This window comes from Halyomorpha halys, unplaced genomic scaffold (assembly GCF_000696795.3).
Source record: "Halyomorpha halys isolate HHAL.00 unplaced genomic scaffold, Hhal_1.1 Scaffold207.1, whole genome shotgun sequence".
Lineage (NCBI taxonomy): Eukaryota > Metazoa > Arthropoda > Insecta > Hemiptera > Pentatomidae > Halyomorpha > Halyomorpha halys.
The window spans coordinates 1,511,129-1,530,356 of NW_027104696.1; the positions used below are offsets into that span (position 1 = coordinate 1,511,129).

General features: G+C 31.6%; 1 protein-coding gene and 1 long non-coding RNA gene across 2 annotated transcripts in view; one reads left to right on the forward strand and one right to left on the reverse strand.

The window, feature by feature from the left end:
- The window catches only part of LOC136796903 (uncharacterized), a 31,340-nt gene extending 29,537 nt beyond the window's left edge, over positions 1–1,803 (forward strand). The window contains exon 3 of the long non-coding RNA XR_010844693.1: positions 1,581–1,803. This is a non-coding gene — a long non-coding RNA (uncharacterized lncRNA). The remainder of the gene's footprint in view (positions 1–1,580) is intronic.
- LOC106679510 (galactosylgalactosylxylosylprotein 3-beta-glucuronosyltransferase 1) overlaps positions 1–19,228 on the reverse strand; it is a 156,731-nt gene that overhangs the window by 112,632 nt on the left and 24,871 nt on the right. The window lies entirely within an intron of this gene.

Consider the following 19,228-nt stretch of genomic DNA (forward strand, 5'->3'; position numbering starts at 1 on the left):
TTTCCTGAAGCAAATTAATTACTGCTGCTTAATAATTTATGTAAAATTATTGAATAACATGTTATCAAAGGAATTTGAAAAAAAATAAATATCATTACTAATGCTAATACTCATGGGATGATTATAGAGTGAGAATAATTAATTTAAAAAACAAATTAAAGTTCTAATCTGAGATTTAATGAATCGATTTACTTATAATTCCTATTGTAATTCTAAATGTGTGACTGTTTTTGTGGATGTTTGTGTTATACAATTTTATTCTATTGAAAATTATAATAATTAAAGCAAAAACTAAATTTATTGAAACCGTAAAAATTAAATGATATGAGCAATTGTTTAAATCACTGGTGTCATAAATTATTGATGGTTAATAAATATTTATAGGCATACAAAGGTTTGTGATGTTATGGTAACATTTTCACTAAAATCGAAGTGCAACTTTATATGATCGATTTTACATTACTATACTATTTTCTCTAAAGCCGCTCTAAAAGTTTTAATTAAACTCGGTTTATTAATTTAAAATGAAGTATTTTTTGGTATCAGCTGGGTATTATTCTCCGTAAACTTGTATAACAGGGCTTAAATGTAGAAATTAAAGTATATTTCATTTTATTAATTTGAAGCAATTCGCCATTTTAAATTTTCAAGAGTAATACAAATTTTAAAGGACTTGATAATTGACTAAAAACGAAAAATTGTAATTGTACATAGTTTAAGTGGGGAATTTATATGTATCTTTAATTTTGATTAATTGAAAAAAATTTACAGTTTCTTATTATTAGTTTTATTAGTAATAAAAAAAAAATTAAATCTGAAAACATCATAATTAACTGAAGGAGAAAATAAATATTTTCGTGTTTCCGTCCTTATGAAAACAGTAATATTTTACTTTCTCTTATCTATGTATGAAGTATATACTAAGGAGAAGTATTATCCTGCATAATAGAGAAATAACCCTTTTGAAAATTACATGGGTTATTTTATTTTATTTTATTTCAGTATAAGTGTAAGTTGTGTGATGGTCATGCTAAATTATTTCGTTTGCTAATTAATTTCTGAAATAACAGAGATTGATCGACAAAATATTAATTAATTTAAATTAAAATCTTTACAGCTACAACCCATGAAGGGTCAAGGATTCAGCACTTTGTAAAGAAGTACTATTACTAAACCAACGGTTGTGCAAGGAGGTGATTTGGTCAGAATCACGCTCTACCAGCGACTTTTACCCAATTTGAGAGGCTGGGTGGACCCCAGGAGGGCTCCAAAACCCACAGGAGTTGACTCACGGGCTCGGTGTAACAGAAAACAATTTTCTGTCGCGCCGGATTCGAACTCGAGTCCTTGGAGTTAGTAGCCACGCGCTTTACCCCGTGGCTACCGCGCTCCCCGATCAACAAAATATATTAATTCTAATTCTGATCTTCTTTAATTTTATTATAATTTAAAACTAGATTTAGCGCGTAAATTAATTTAGTTTATATTTAGTCTAACAAGTATATCTGTATTCATTATTATTTGTCTAAATTAAGATAAAATAAGAACCATTATAACATTTTTTTTCTCGCCTTCTTCAGGATATAGGATAATTGTAGAGATTCCTCCCTGATGACACAGGATTGGAAACCCTGCAAGGTCCTGCAGGAGGTCGGGGCTACGTGTCAAGGTTACTTGATGTCATCACCCTCCCTAGTGCTTGTAATACGGCCTTCATTATGAAAACACATAATACAATTATTTTCCTTTTTCAACAATTCTTCGTACATTATATATGTAATGTATACATAAAACTGATGTAATTTTTATGAACTGTATAATCTAGATTTTCTATTCCTCAAATAATCCATCTATGGTCAAGAACCTTCTCCATTTTCTTCTTTCTAAAAAAAATATTTAAGGGAATATATATTTGGCGGCGTGGCTCAGTGGTAAGCCAATGCGCTACTAACTCCAAGAACTCAAGTACGAATTCGGCTGTGACAGATAATTATTTATTCTGATACTATAGCCGTGAGTAATCCCTGTGGGTTCAGGCGCCATCTGGGGTCCACCCAGTCTCATAAAGTGGGTACCTATAAAAACGGCAAAATCTGAGGTCAAGTTTGATATTGACCAAATCACCTCCTTGTGCAATCGTTGGTCTAGTAATAGTAATGCGGTTCGCATTATTATTATTATTATTAAAAGTTATGTTTCATTAATTCAAGATTCATCAACTTAAACAGTTGACTGCATCTGTTTGTTATAAACCCTAGACTGTTATAAGCTTGTCAAGACAAATTCGTTTCTTAAATACGTGCATATACAGAACTGCGTCATGCTAGTTCACGAATATAAGTGAAGGTATTGAATAAAATTTTATAAAATTGCTATCCGATACCCAATATAGCATGATTATGTTATCCGTGTATAACCAATTCTGAAAAAATATTTATATAATAATAGAAATTAAAAAATACTAAATAAACTTCTATAACCATCTACTACCGTGACAGTATTCTGCTAACTGATATTTGGCAGCTGCTCAGAAAGCCATTGTGTTCCAGCTGGCCCCTGGTAATGGTTTCGCTTTTGCCCAGGTGCAAAATGAAAAAGGATAAAAACACTTTATAAAAGTAAATTTTCGCGGCACAGCTCATTGTCTGCCATCACCATTAGTCTCTTTCAAAAGGTACATTGTAACAAGCTATGGGTTCTTTTATTTATGAGTATACCTCGCCGCAGAGGTAGACGAGGAAATACAATACATGAATTCTAATCGATTAATTTACAATAACATAAAATAACAATGAGATTAAAAAGACAAAGGTTCAACTTAATTAAATTAAAGATCTTAGCAGAGTATAACTTGTCGGTTAAGATATTTTATTCTTCCTATGTCTGAAAAAACTATATTGCCGGTTTTGGTCCATTTCAAACAACACAAATGATGTTACTCAACCATTTTATAATGAAATGATTTTTTGTTGTGAAACCCTATGTTATTGTAGAGTCTATAAATGTTTCATTAATTTATTATTTTTTTACACAATGGCACTTTTTTTTTTATAAAAATGTTGGTTCTTGCGTTTGAAGGAATTTAACATAAATTAGTCAAAACTGATAAAACAAAAAGCATTATATTTAAGAAAGAATGGCTTGAATATTAATTAAAAATAAAATCAAAACTTTTTTTTATTTATTATAATAATAAATAATAATAATTATTTAAATTATTTCTCTGCATAAGAAAGCGAAAGTAATAGATAAAATATAATAAAAAACTGTACTATACTATAATTACTTTTTACTCACTCTAGATTTATTTCAAATTTGGGCCAAATCGGACGTTCTGTTTTCAAAATATATATATATTTCAAAAATAAATATTTTTAAGCATGTGTGAGCGAAAGAAGTGAATAATTTGATAAAATTGATGTGTTACAATCTAAGTACTGATCCGTACAATCACTCAAAGTTCATTAAAATCAATCTATTGGTGGAAAGTGTTTTGCACGTGGATTTAAAGGTCAGGGAACCAAATTTTTTCCAAGATGTGAACACTGTAAAATGCAAATAAAAATCTTCGATTGAAATTGTTTCTACCTTGACGCTACTCTTTATAGAATGAATATTATAAAATTCAAAATCTGAAAAATTAAACATAAAACGATAAAACTCTTTTTAGTTAAATTTAGACCTCGTAAAAGTTATGTTTCATAAATTTATATTAATATAAACAGTCAGCTGAGACAATTTATTATCAACCATATTAGTGGAAGTAACAAAACTTCCTGTTAAGTGGAAGATATGATAATCGATCATGATCAATTATATATTGCCATGATTGATGAATAACCAGAATGGTTGGGATCAATTGTATTTTTTACACCTTATGCAGGATTAGTTACAATCAGGTGCGGTCCACGCATCACAGAACTTTCATTTACCACCCCACTCGTACAGCGTGACCTACACCTATAGCTCAAGGAAATCATACTCAGTGCTCTGAATCGACAACACATCATATAATGTTACAATAGGATCGGTCGACAATCTCTCTCTCTGTCAGAAATATTTTGTAGAATTTCACAAGCAGTTTCTTGTTTGTTCAGTTTTCAAACCTTGGCATTTTGTTAAGATGAGAGCTAAACAATATTGAAGGATCCTTAGTTACAGAATGTCATTAAGGTTTACGACGATAAATCTCAAGAAATTATAAACAATTTTCTTCTTTTAAAGTAATATTACCCTACAATGCGTTGCTATAAGCCAGTACTCGAATTGTCAAAAATGTAGAATCACCAGTTCAGTTGTGTAATAACTTAGACAATTTGATACTTTCACATTTTAATACTGTGACAGCCTTACCGATATCGAGGCCTTACCTTTAGGAACGCCTAAAAAACATGAAGATATGTTTTTGTCTCAAATTGTACAGAACCACGGGTTCCTGCCTAAAATTCGTAGCCTGCCTAACAACCGTTCATGTACAGCCTAGCAATGAGGTCTCATCGAGTACAATTCAGGATTAATACGAGTTTACGGATAGCGGAATTTTAACTGTAAAAATGAAGTGATAGTTTCCTGTGGCGCAACGTAATTACTTATAATGTAAATTGTTACTTAAAGATGGTCATTATGAACTATGGACTATGAAGCTTTACTCATTTGTGTTGTTGCAGCTTACCCGTGTGTATTCAATAGACATTTTTTATTATATTATAAAGTTTATACGAATGAGCATGGTTTTTCGAATAAGTACGAGAGTGGCCTGAGTTCAAGTTTCCGACCGCAACGTGAAGGTGGCAGCACTCATAAATAAAAGCAAGTAAATTTTGTTGTTCATCTGTTGACAGTTACCCACTAAAGCTTCAGCCATTTTGGAGGCGCAGTGTTTATGTAACAGTCGTTTGAGTGTTTTTGTGAAAATGGACAAAATCGAGCATCGAGCTATCATTAATTTGTTTTTTTTAAAGGCAATACGCAAATCAAATGAGTTGGATTCTGTGTATGGGGACTCTACACTATCATTTACCACAGTATAATTTTGGGAAGCTGAATTTAAACGTGGCCGTAAGAGCTTGGAAGACGATGAAGGTTCGGGACGTCCAAAAACTGAACTACCGACGAAAACATCACCAAATGGTGCTAGAATACTGCCGAATTAAAGTGAGAGAGATAGCAGAGGTTATGAACATGTCAAAAGAACGCGTTACAAATTAAATCAACATTTAGATATGAGAAAGCTATCCGCACGTTGGATGCCGCGTTTGCTCACGTTAGGCTAAAATTTGTTTGAATGAACATTTTCAACGCTTTGTTGGCACATTTTATCCTAGTTTTGGGGCCGATCAATTACTGTAGATGAAACTTGGATACACCATTATACGCCCGAAACAAAAATACAGTCCAAACAGTGGACTGCAAAGGGGAACCGGCACAAAAAAAAAGCAAAAACTGTTTTCTCGGCTGGGAAAGTGATGCCGACTGTTTGGGATAGCCATAGAGTTATTTTAATCGTCTATCTTCGAAAAGAAAAAACAATTACAGGAGCATACTATGCATATGCAGAACTAGTGAAAAAACGGCCACATTTGCAGAACACGAAAATCCTGTTTCACCAAGACAACGCACTGTCTCACACCTCAGCGGTTGCTATGTAGAAAATTCACGAATTACAATTTGAGCTGCTTAACCATCCGTCTTACTCACCAGATCTAGTCCTAAGGGACTTCATTTTGTTCCCTCATCTTAAAATTGCGCTCGGAGGATAGAGATTTTCGTCAAATGAAGAGGCAAACTTGGTGAAAAATTATTTTGCAGAGAAAAATGCCGAGTACATTTTGGACGGGTTACACAGATAGGAGCATCGCTGGGAGAAGTGTGTAGAGTTACAAAGACACTATGTTGAAAAATAAAGAAAATTCAGAAAAAATGTTTTGTATTTTTGTTAGGACGCAAAAACTTTTCAGACCAACCTCGTAGACATACCTAATGCGAGAGTTCTCAGGGGTAATAGTTTTCCCTAAAGTAGATATATTGACTTTTGGTAGAATACATTTCATATGGAAAATTAGTAAGGAGAATTGTTTACGTAGAGCTTTGACTAAATATATTCGAAAAAGTGAAAAGTTTCGAAAATCTGACACAGGTACAAATTATAAATAAATTGTGTCTTGTATACAGATTAGTTTTAAAGATTTCGACGCGTACATCATTACAGAAGTGTGATAAGTTTATTTTTGAATAGTAAATAATGAAAAAATGATTTCATTGTCACATTTATAAATGGTAATTTAAACACCTCAGAGAGTTATTTATAAAGCGACTATAAGAGAGGGCAGTTGGGATGCATCTAACACTTCCTGCTTAGAGCCGACTGCCCACACATGGTATAATCAGTGCAACTATACACTGCCAACTGTATTTTGTATTGGAAATTATAAGTTTTGTGTAATTACGCCATTATTTATAAATACTTATTTATAACCGTATTCATAAAATAAGAATATATAATATTTATTGTTATCCACTGTTTATTTCAACATATTATTTATGGAACAACAAATATTTTTGTAATACTTGTAGAAATAATCAATCAATATCGGATTTTTTCAATAAGTTTCACGTTTGATCGTTCATATCTAAATTAATTGTGTTTGATAGTTGGGCCATACATTTCTCAGTTAGCAATGAATATATCAATATTATATTATCTCCATCACGAAGATGGTATTTTACTATTGTTTTTGCTTGAAAAAATTGAAAACCAAAAAGGCACTTTTCTAACCCCAAATCAATTCACAGAGAAACTCAATCAGGACCAGGAGGTGGACGAATTTTTTTTTAATTATTTAAATTTACGACTGTATATAAAAAAAAAAAATAATTAAATGTGATAAATGTTGCAGAACATATGATGACCTTGGGTAGGAACCACCAATCATTGCTTTAAATTAAAAGATCCCGAGGCCATCTTCTTTTCAGAAGCTTCAGAGAATTGCCAGGGAATGTTAAGGGTGAGAGAAAAATTGAGAGAAATGGGTTAAGGTGAGTAATTCAAAAGTATTTTGGAATAAAAGGAGGTATATCTTTCCGGAATGTTGAGGTCTTTATGGATATATGGTATATATAGAAAGAAAATTGAGCTTTGATTTAGACATAACACTACATAAAAAAAAAGAAAATACACGAGTTAGCTAGAGACATTTAAAACAAAATTAACTTATTTTAAAAATGTATTTTCTTGCTAGAAACGACGTCCCTCATCAAGCCATTTTCGTGATGAATTCATAACTATTTTGGTAATTTATAAATATGGATTATTGTTCACGATAAAATGGTCGAAAAATGTATTGTATTCAGTAATTTATAAAATCACTGGTCATTCAAATTCCTACTGGTCAACAAGAAGTTTTAAGCATCAACCGTTGAAGTAATAAATTGAAAACCAATGAATAACAATTCACCCGTTTTATATCCAACACACTGAGCAATTTTACGACTCATTTGCTATAAATCCTGTTCAATCTAAAGTTAAAAGAAGGATTTGCAGCGTTCATTGACCGAGCTGATGCAGAAGGAACAACTAAAGCAATTATCCTAGATTGTCCTGGAAGTGTTATTACGAAGGACCTCGGCTGAAGAAGATTAGACTGACGGATTGTGGTCTTCAGGGTATGCTACTTGTGCTAGCACTGTCAGCTCACCAAGTCTTCTTTGTTTTATTTTTTGCTTTCAGTAATTAAAGTGGAGGTTCTACAGTGACGGTGATAGTGATAGTATTGACAGTCGCCCAGAGACCTATTGTAAATGATTATATCGGAGAGTTCTGGCAATGTTCAGATTTTCCTCTCAAATCCTTGGTATTTGTGGCAACCGCCCTCATTTATGCTCCACTGTCTTTGAGTGAGAAGCGCCGGTACCTTCCGAAGTTCTGCTTTTAACTTAACAAAAGGAGGGATGCTTGGTTCGGATGTCTTTAGGCTGAATGTAAACATTCTATATAGGAATTAATGTGTTTAAGATGTTATTTTACTTTATTTAGGTTTGTTTATTACAATTATTTTTTCTTCATTTTATTTTATTTACATATCATAGAAAATATGGTAGGAATGAGTTTTTTTAGCTTTATAAGTAATGTATATATGAAGTATATGACCGAATGTAATACTACACAATAAAGAATTTGCTTTCCTTTCGTCACGCATGCGCTATTACGAACTTACTCATTATCACCAATACCGTGGAACCTCCACTTAATTCGTAATACAAGTGGGTCATAAGATGGGAATGAATAAAGATTTTATCCAACTATAAATATGACGTTAATCATGTTATGATTATTACAGCCATCGAGATTTTTAATGGATCCTCTTGAACAAAGTCGAGCAAAATGTAATCGTAATAACTAATTACAGTTAAAAGTAACTGTGATTGCTTTGGTTAAACTAGTAATTATAATTTATAATCATTATCACAGTTACAATGGTTCCTTATGTTGAATCAGTTATCAACATTGTAATTTCATTTCTTAGTTTCAAATTACAGTAATTAGAAGATAATTAACTTTTCAAAAGCCTTCCACTCCGCTGATTACACAATCCTCCTTTCAGAACTACACAATATTTCCCTGTCCAATTGTTCCTTGAACTGGTATTACTGCTTCTGGTCTCTCCGCTCTCAAATTGTTGTTGTTCCTAATAACCCCCCCCCCCCTCATCGTTACTACTTTTTATTCACGGCGTTCCCCCTTTCACAACCCTATTTTCCACATATATATAAATGACCTAACGCTATCCACCACTCCCAATATCATCTGTATGCCGACGACCTATATATATATATATATATATATAACTTATGCGTTGTCGGAGGAATAATATTAAAAAAAAGTAAGAAGTTGGGCAGAATAACGGTACGCAATACTACAGGAATAACACTGTTTTATTTGCTCTCTCAATGCTCCTTATATACATTCTTGGTGTTTATTTACATGGGTAGGGAGTATTAAGGCGGACAATACGCCTTGCCGTATTATAACTTATATATATATATATATATCTTTTTAACCTTCTGACATGATCGAGGCATCCTGCAACTCAAGGAAGATATTGACAGTATTACTGTTGGGATCCCGAAAGTAAATTGAGCCTGGATCCAGCAAGTCCTAGGCCATTCTTATCGGCTCAAAACACCTCCTTAATTACCTTCCTTACTATCCATTACTCTTCCTCAACAACATACCTATCCAGTTTCAAAACACCATAAAAAACCTAGGAGTCACCTTTTGATCACCACTTAACATGGAATAGTCACATTTCGCAAATAACTCGAAACACCATCTTAATCCTTAAACAGCTCCTACGATCCCATAATTCATTCCCTCGAAGTAATCGTCACCTTTTAGTATTCTCCCACATTTCGACGACGGATTCCTATTGTATGGAGGGAGGACTGTCCATCGAACAGGAAATAAGCCGAAAAGACTAATAAACTGCTTTATATGATTTTCTGTATTCCCAGACGCACTTATATCACTCACTACTATCCCAAGCGAAGTTTTTGAACGAAGATCTATCCCAGTATCTACAGACAACACCTCTTTGACACATTTATATTTCAATCCCTAATAACCGAAAAACTATCCTTTAATATTTACCTCCTCACCCTACGTTTATCCTTTCACCTGTTAAACACACAATCCCAAACTACTGATTTTTACATCCCTACCCATAGAACTGCCTCCCTTGAAAAATTCTTTGCTGTTCGAGCTACCTCATTTTGGAACTCTTTACCTTTATCCATCCCTAAAGCTTTCTCCTTAACATCATTCAAATACCAACTATATATCCTTCTTCTTGACTATCAAAGTTCCATAACCATGTGAATAATAGAAAATAATATAAGCATGGATAAATATGTATCTTTGTTCATATTTTATTTTATATAAATATTTTATTATTAATATTAATATTTATTTAATAATGTTCAAAATAAATGAATGTAGCCAGACAAAAGCGGCTAAAACTGTTCCAAATTGTTAATCTTAGGGGACGAATTGTCCAGAATAGAGATTGATTTTCATTTCATTGTTATTGTAAATATTGTTTATTGCAATAACTTTTTGCCCAACTCTGGCGCCAGATAAACAATTTCTTCTGGCTCGTTGGTTTTATATTTATTTTCCTTTATTTCATGCCTTTCAGCAGCAATAACTTCTTTGTTTTGATCTATTTTTTATAATAATTAATTTAGTGAAACATTCACTCAACAATTATATTATTAAATTTTATTTTCTTAATTTACTACACGGGGTTATTATTTACATTTCAAAGGTTATGGAAGGCTCCAGGATTTATAAGATAGCTACGGAAGCTACAGAAATTTATAACGGAAGCTATGGACAAAGCATTAAAAACCTAGGAGAAAAAAAAGTAAATTAAACTGATAAATAACAATTCATAAAACTTTGTACCCGTGGTAGCAGATTCATTACAAAAACTTTATTTGGTTGATTGTCCGAAATTCATCGAAACTGATCTCACGAAATCTGGTGAACCCCATCATCATACAGCAGACACAATTTTCCATTTTCAAAGTTCCATCAATCCCTCTTAAAATGCTTATCAAATGCAGTAGAAGAGATTCCATTCTTTCTTACTACTTCCTTAAATTAAACCCTACATACTGATGGGACTTAAAAATAAAAATTAAAAAACTATCGAAATTGGTATTACAACGGAAGGAACTATAATCAGAAGGATGTGTCAGTAGCAGTTTTTTATCAACAATGTAATAATAATAATCTTTATTTATTCTGGGATTGATCCCTTTAGAATAATTTACAGGCGTAAAAATTAGGCTCTAGAGCCTTAGAGTAAATTACAAAATAGAGATGAAATTACAAGATGTCATAAAATAAAATAATACAATGAATTTAAAAAGATACAAATAAACAACAATAATTGACAGAATATATAAAATAAAGATAAAACTAATAAAATAAAACCACTTGTCAAATCATAAAACATAAGATGACTTCTGATATAAAGTATATATAAGTAAATATAAAGAATAAAAAATGATAAAAAATCAAATACTATCAATGAAACTAAAAAATAATAAATGAAAAGAGAGAATTTCTGCTTGTGTACATATTTACAATTATGAACGAAAATCTAAGACATAAAATGGATAAAGCTTTTTTGAAACTTTCAATTCTTATTCTTCCGGAATTCGAATTTAGTCGAAGATACGGGATATGAAGATTGGAAGGGTATTAGAACTACGAATGAAGGAGGCAATAAAATTCCATTGGGAAGAGAAACGGATGAGGAAAGATCTACCAAAGGCTACGATTCGATGGCAGTCCAATGCCATCAACCACATCTTTCTTTCTTAATCCGTCGTTGATTAAGGATTGTTTAAAGGGTTTTCCAAGACTTGAAAACTAAAAAATAATTTATGATCTTTTTTTTTATTATTTTTTTTTCAGAGCTATCAAAATAATTCTTTAAGCTTACTTCAGGAAGAATGAATATCAAGATATAATATTTATGTGATATAGATATAAGTTATATGTGCTGAATAGAAGCTGATGTGATGATATCTCGCTGAAAAATTCTATTTGATTGCCCCATGGGACCTAAGACCTTCGGATGGTCTCATCAGCATTCCCCCTCCGTAGGCTCCATATATCGTCCCAGATAGCGCCTTTAAGACCCGGGGAACATACCCCCTCCCTCCAGATGTTGAAGTCTCCTTGGAGTATCCGGGATTAATTCGTATTCTCCCCTACTACTTATGGGCTATACTAAAGACGTGATTTCTCCAATTTTTATCAATATAATAATTATTGTTAATATTAATTTTAAAAAGATAATATATAGATTATTTCCTCATAATAATGGATGGTAAGTCTGTGTGATTCCCTAATTTACCAAAGTCCTGAGTGACTGTGTATCAAGCACTTCAACCATCTGATGTAAGAATTGGGTGATCAATAGTCGAGAGCAGAGTGGTTCTCTAAATATTTTGTCAAACCAAAAATCCTGACAGTTCCAATAATTTTCGAAATTTTTATCTTTTACAAATTCTTTATCTTTCCTCAATTAAGCCGAATCTGAACGTTTACCAATTGCCGCAAATCCAAATTAACCTACAAATACTTGGTAAATAAAGATACCCAAATATTTTTTTATTCACACACTTGTTTTTTAGAAAAGCAAATATTGGGAATGGGGGACCTCTTCATTTTACACTATTGTTTATTATGAAAAGAAACAAAATAAAATGAGGGAAATGTCTTAGTAAGTGGTAGGTGATAACAATTCATTGAAATAGTTTTACATAACTACTAAATTCCACTTTCATTATAGAATTTTTATCAGATACTTAAACAAGTATAAATTGAGTAATTAAATTAATATTTCATTTAATTAAATCGAGCAATACTTAAAAAGTGACTGAAATTAGAACAAGAGGTGAAACATGTCTCTCCTGCCCTCCTTGGTAGCCCATGATTATGAGTCACAATCTCAGAAGAGATCATAAAAAAGCAATCATTCCCCGCCGGACCCGCCTCACTAAAACCAACAGGGAGATCCGGACCTATATCACATTTGCAATAGTTGCTTAAAGCGGGAAGAGGAGACTTAAGATGTGTATGAGAGTGATATGTATGAGAGGCATCAGCTGGAATTTTGAACCTAAAGTTGGTTCTTTCTCACCCTGATAAGGGGTCATACCAAAGGAACCGCACTCGGCCATTGACCCTGGCTGGTAAAAACATATAAAGTAATATATAGAAACCAGGTGCGACCGGATCCACCCTCCCTCTCACCCCGGGACTGTTAATCGCATAGGTAGGGGTACCTAGGTAGTAGCCTTTATCTCACACCTGGGCACACTAAAATCCCAGGCCAAGGCGACGACCTCTGAGAAAGAAGGAAAGCCGTCTTAATTTGAAGATAAAAAACCGACTTGGACCGAAAGGCCAATGACCAATAAGAGAGAGTGTAAATGGACCAATGAGAAGAACGGAGACTGGAAGTGGGGAGAAATTAGAAGTAGAGGGGAGAAAAAGAGCAGGAGGAGAGCCGACCAGTTGAGGAGCCGTCAAAGAGCAGTCTTGAGAGAGACTGGGGTCGAAGTCATACATCCCAGCAGGCTGCGGAATGACGAAATGAATTGTAATTTGAATGGCAATTGATAAATATAGAGTCAGTATAAATAACAATGATCCCAACTGGTGCTTCTCCAGGAACCCCTGGTCGGCCTTAGAACAGACTGAGCCCCGTACATTTAACAATAGTTAAATCGAGCAATATTTAAAAAAGTGCCGAAATTGAAAAACGATACAGTTTAACCATAAAGGGGTTCTCAATACTGTGCCCGCCTATAATCATTACCAGCAGGGTCCAAATCTTTACCAGCATGGTCCAAATCTTTACCAACAGGGTCCAAATCCAAAAAACCTTATTATTAAATGTTTTCAATAAATTCACAATAACGGGTACTGAATAATTCTCATTTTTATATTGATGGATAACTGTTTTAAAATAATTATTATTTTTAAAATTAAAGGTTAACTATTATAATTATGATTTGTTTTTAGCCCACATTGTGGAATTGTAGAACCCCACCACTTTTTTATTTGTTTAAAAATAACCATTTTAGGAGCTTATCAGATAAAGATAGATACCTCTTAAAAAGAAGATAAGAAGACAATCAACAGTATTCATGATTTATTTGCTTATCGATCTGTCGAAATAAAGATAAATATTTATACAATATTAAGTTCTGAATGGTGCATTACGGAAATACCACAGCCTCATGTAATCCACTTCAAAGGAATGGAGAAGATCCACATGATATTCGTATTTATAGTTGCTATTAATAAAGGTGAAATATAATGTTGTTCTTGGAATATATCCATCATTCTCAAGATCGTTATTGAACACACGCTTTGGAATAAGCCGTTCTAGTTTTCATTTATTCACTTCCTTCTACTGGACTAAGCTGGGGCTATCGGAAAATATAAACTGAAATAAATAATACATCTAAAATTGCCATGGATAGACCCTTATTAGTGAACCATTGATAAATAAATATCGTATCCGTGGTAATTTTAGCTATTAGTTTCAACAATACCTAATTTTTGCCAAACTCTGATATAAATTATAGTATTTCCAATCACAATACGATTTATAGTAGTATATTCAGTCATAATACGATATATAGTAGTATATTCAATCACAATACGATTTATAGTAGTATATTCAGTCATAATACGATATATAGTAGTATATTCCTTCATAAAACCTAAAGCATGGTTCAGGATACCAGACCGAACCTCATTACCGGTGGGTACAGTCCCGCCTCTCATTACTGTAAGTACAGTCTCCCTGTACAGGAATTTTTTTATTTATTTTAGTTTAAATTTAGGAATTATAAGTTTTATCTATTCTAATTAAAATTTTAACGAAAGTGAGCCATCTAGGATTAAAATACACAACTAATTGAAATCAATATTAACATTTTAAGTTTTGAATTCTCCAATTACTCATTTTGGCCACGTTTGGACTCATTTTCATTAGTATTTTAGGTATAATTAAAAAAAAATTAATTAAAATTTGAAATAAAACTAAGTTGCGGTAATATTTGTAACGAGGGTCAGTCATGTTTAGTTTAGAGATCTCTCTAAAAGCTTTTTGTATCTAACTAGAACCTTCCCTCATCAATTTTAAAATCGACAAACAGAACTCATCATTAGCATATTTCGAAATACTTAATTTATTAAAATAGTATTAATAGTAGTACTATAAAGTAGATTATGACACTTATCTTCGTAGGGATAGTAGTTTTTATGATATTCACATATGAATATAAATTTGGCAAATAAAAATTTGTCCGAACAACTGTAAATCAATTTATTTTAGCAAATTTCATGCAAACTAGTACTCCTACAAAGATAAACATTAGAAACCACTTTAGAGCTCATTAAACTAGCTTTAATTTGAGAGATAATAAACATCTTTACGTCAAATGGTTTTTGAGATATAAATTTTTCAAAATAAATTCACTAACTACTGATCTTTTAGTACGCCCCATACAACATTTTTATGAAATCTTGCTTTTTAAAAAGCTATATCTCGAAAACTATTTAACGTAAATAACTCTATTAGGGCTCATATCTTAGGAACTTTACTCTTCTTTAAATGACGTTATCTTAGGTTTTCTTGTGTTGTTCCTACTTTTTAAGATATAGAGCTCCGAATGAAATATTAATTTTTTTATTGTTTTGAAACAGCCACCATTTTTTATTCCCTCTACGTATACTTGGCAGACTCATCAATTTAGACTAGTAATTATAGATAGTTTTCATTAAAGTAATCAAAAATTGGGGTGAGATAACTGCCTTTTTTCTCCTTTTGGGTTCTTGTACTAGTAGGTTATAAGTGCGTTGTGAGTCACTTTTATTGGCCTTTTGCTGGTAATTTTTTTTAGTTGACCTACAAAAATCAGAAAATTGGTTCTAACAATCGATCGTCACAAAAATATATATTGCTGAACCCTACTGTGGCCCATACCAGTGCTCTCGCGGACCGCTGGTTAAGGGACCATTGTTTCATGTGGCAAAACACACGGGCAGAATATCGGCTGAAAATGTCTTTGGTCCCAAAGAGCTCTGAAACCCACAGATTTGTTGAATTTCACCCGATTGAATTTCACATTGCTACCATTAGCGTTATTACAGTAATACCGCCATACTGTAATACGTGTTTCCTCAACTAATAGTTAGCTTCATGTGATAATTCTCTTTAATTTGAGTAATTGTTTAGAATACTTAGTTCTAACACGCAACACAAAAAAAGGTATTCAGTAATAAAAATGTTTTCCTCTTTTAGATATTTTGCTAGACAATAATATTGTCAAAATGTTATCTTAAAATAATTGAAATTATTACGAATAACTAATGATAAAATTATTCTTCACCTAACCTCCACTAAAAAATAATATATTTAGAAAAAAAACTATTGCTTTACCACATTAGAGAAAATATTCATAAAATCTGGGTCCAATACTTGATATTTTTATATTTAACAATCATTCAAAATTTGTTTTCTTTTATATCATTTTTGCAAATGGTCACTATTTTTATATGTTATTTAATCATTTTATAGTTTACACACTTGTGCATTTTTTAAAATTTAATTTCTACTGGATTGTTCTAGCTTTTAAAATAGTGTATTATATTCGACATGTTATTACCATCAAACCCCATTTAATCTGGCTAATATGAATCTGTTTCTATTCTATATGTTGCCAAAACTATGACATGAGAAGAAACAATGCCTCAGTTTTTTATTTTTTTTATTTTCTAGTGCTAAAGGGGCAAGTGAATCCATCAGTAGTGAAAGACATTGTTTCAATAATGACAGTAAATTTTAAATTATTTAAAAATAAATCTTCACAAAATGAGGATACTAGTACATGTATGAGGTAAACCCGAAAATTGGTATTATATAGTATATAAAATATAGAATAGTGATATTCTGAATGGAATTTTTTTTTCACATCATCATATTAACAAATAATCACAAATAACTTCCTAGCAAAGAATATCAAGAAGTTTTTTTTTTGTTTTCATGAACATATGAGAATTACCCTTTCTTATATTATTATTTTTTTCTGATGTTCCAGAAACGTTATATAAATTGCGGTTGAGTGAAATGATCAAAAGCAGTTGTTTTAAATTAATGACAATTACTTTATTTTTTACAGTGGGAAAAATACAGATGTAGTTCAAAAAAACCGTGCCCGTGCAGGCGACATATTTCCGTGACAACGTATACTCTATGCTAATATTACATAAATATAAATTAAAATCAATCCTATGTTATATATTTGAAATAATAAACCAGTTCACATATTGAATTCAGATATTTATTTTTGCTTGGTTATACATTAATTAATTTTTATACATATGATATAATATCCATATGTTAAACGAAGTCAATTTCCGTTACGGGACACTTTTTCTAACATGGCATCCCGCAAAATGATTTATAAGACGTTGTCACGTCAAAAATTAAATCATGCCTACTTAAAACTCGCCGAAATTCGTCTCAATTTTATAAACATGTTGCAAGATACAGCTGCTAATATTTACTAAACTCTAATTCTAATATTAAGAAATAATTTAAATAGTTAGGTTTTAAATGCAGTGTATTAAAATCACACATAAAAAAAATAAAATAAAATAAAAAAAATGGCACATCAATTTGGAATGCGGGTTCCTGACTAACAAGTCAAGGCGACCTTTTGAAGTCAGGAGGCATTCCAGCAAACCTTTTCTTATTCCAGGTAGCCTAACTTGAGAAGTCAATGGACTCAAAACTTTGCCGTTCACTTCCGAACGTTCTTAGTGAAAGGTTGATCTTTACTTACTTTTTTGAAAGTAATACTATTTAAAAATATCATTTAATTAATATTTAATACTTAGTTTAAATTATTAATTTTAATTAAGTATTTTACTTGGAAAATAAAAAAAATATGACTTACACATAAGACAGATGCTATGTCCAGCTTGTGATGGAACTGCATTGCAGGATTTTTTCCATTTCTTAAACTGCCTCGTCTATCACGAGAACCGAATCCGATAAATGCCAAAACTAATAGTACAAGAGCCGGGAAGAAAAAAGGCAGTTATCTCACCCCGATTTTTGATTACTCTAATGAAAACTATGTATAATTACTAGTCAAAATTGATGAGCCTGCCAAGTAAAAAATGGCGGCTGTCAAAACCTTGAAAAAACATTAATTTTTCATTCGGAGCTCTCTATATCTTAAAGACTACCAACAACACTAGAAAATCTAAGAGAACATTATTTTAAGAAGAGTAAATTTGCTGAAATATTAGCCCTAAAAGAGCTATTTACATCCAATAGTTTTAGATATAGCTTTTTAAAAAGTAAAAAGATTTGAACCTATTACTAAAGAGGTTGTGATGGGACTGGGGATATAGAAAAGATAAATAAAATTGTAGAATATTATTGAAAAATTTTAAAAACCAACTCTCTCAAAATTCAATAAAAAAAATTACATCGGTCTACATGAATTTTGTGTCAAGGTGTCAAATCTTAATTCTTCTCAGATAACTTATAAAATAAAAAGTTTTATCATATGAAGTTTGCTTTTGCAGAAACAAGAACATATTGTTTTTTCAACGAAATTATCGCTCTTTTTTCAATAAGTAATGAACAACTCCGAAATTATGCACTGACAGAATAGTTTTTATTTTATTTTTTAAATTAGATAAAATTTACAACAATTTAAAACCAAACTGAACTCTGTACGACCATTACTTTTCAAGATAACAGCTCTTTGAAACATAGAACATTTTCCCAAAAAAGTAAAATTTGTGAAATATTTGTTCCACGATAACAATAAATATATCTAAATCATAAATGAATTCGAATTAAATTTAATTACCTTTCATATCAGCCCATAAGAGAATGTCTTCAATGGTCAATGCACAATCTGCTCAATTGTCTCTTACAAATTGCATATTACCAAAAATGTATTAAACGTCAAAAGAAACAAACGAAGATTTTGGTCATAATTCAGCATATAGAATCATAATTTTATAAGTATAAACACACAAAAATGTTTTTTTAGCCTTCTTGTACAGTCCACGTATCACTAAGGCGTTAATGTAGAAACACTAAAGATATCTTTATTTCATACTAGAGATATCCTAAGTATTACATCATTCCAATAATTTAAATTTTTATTTTCACATTTATCTATCGCAAAATCATTATTACCGCACATTAAATACAAATATGCTGGAAAAAAGAGATCTTGTTGGTGAACTTGTTTTCTACACTATTTCTTTCTTAAAAAAAGAAATAAGAATAAAAAATAAGTGCTTATCGTTTAATAAGGATCATGCCAGTGTTGGGTAAGAAGTAATTGATATTACATTTTACTGTAATTAGTAATTGTGATTATTTTGGTTTAGCTATTAATTATAATTTAAAACAATTTTAGCGGTTCATTAAGTAGTTGAAATCAATGATCTAAATTTTTATTCAATTTCCATAGATTCAAATTACAGTAATTATGTTTGAAATCGCAATTACTTTTTGCCTATGACTAGATAATAAAAAAGCATATAGCAGACTATGATATTTTCCATCAGTTTCTGACGCAAGACGTTTTGTTTAATCCTATT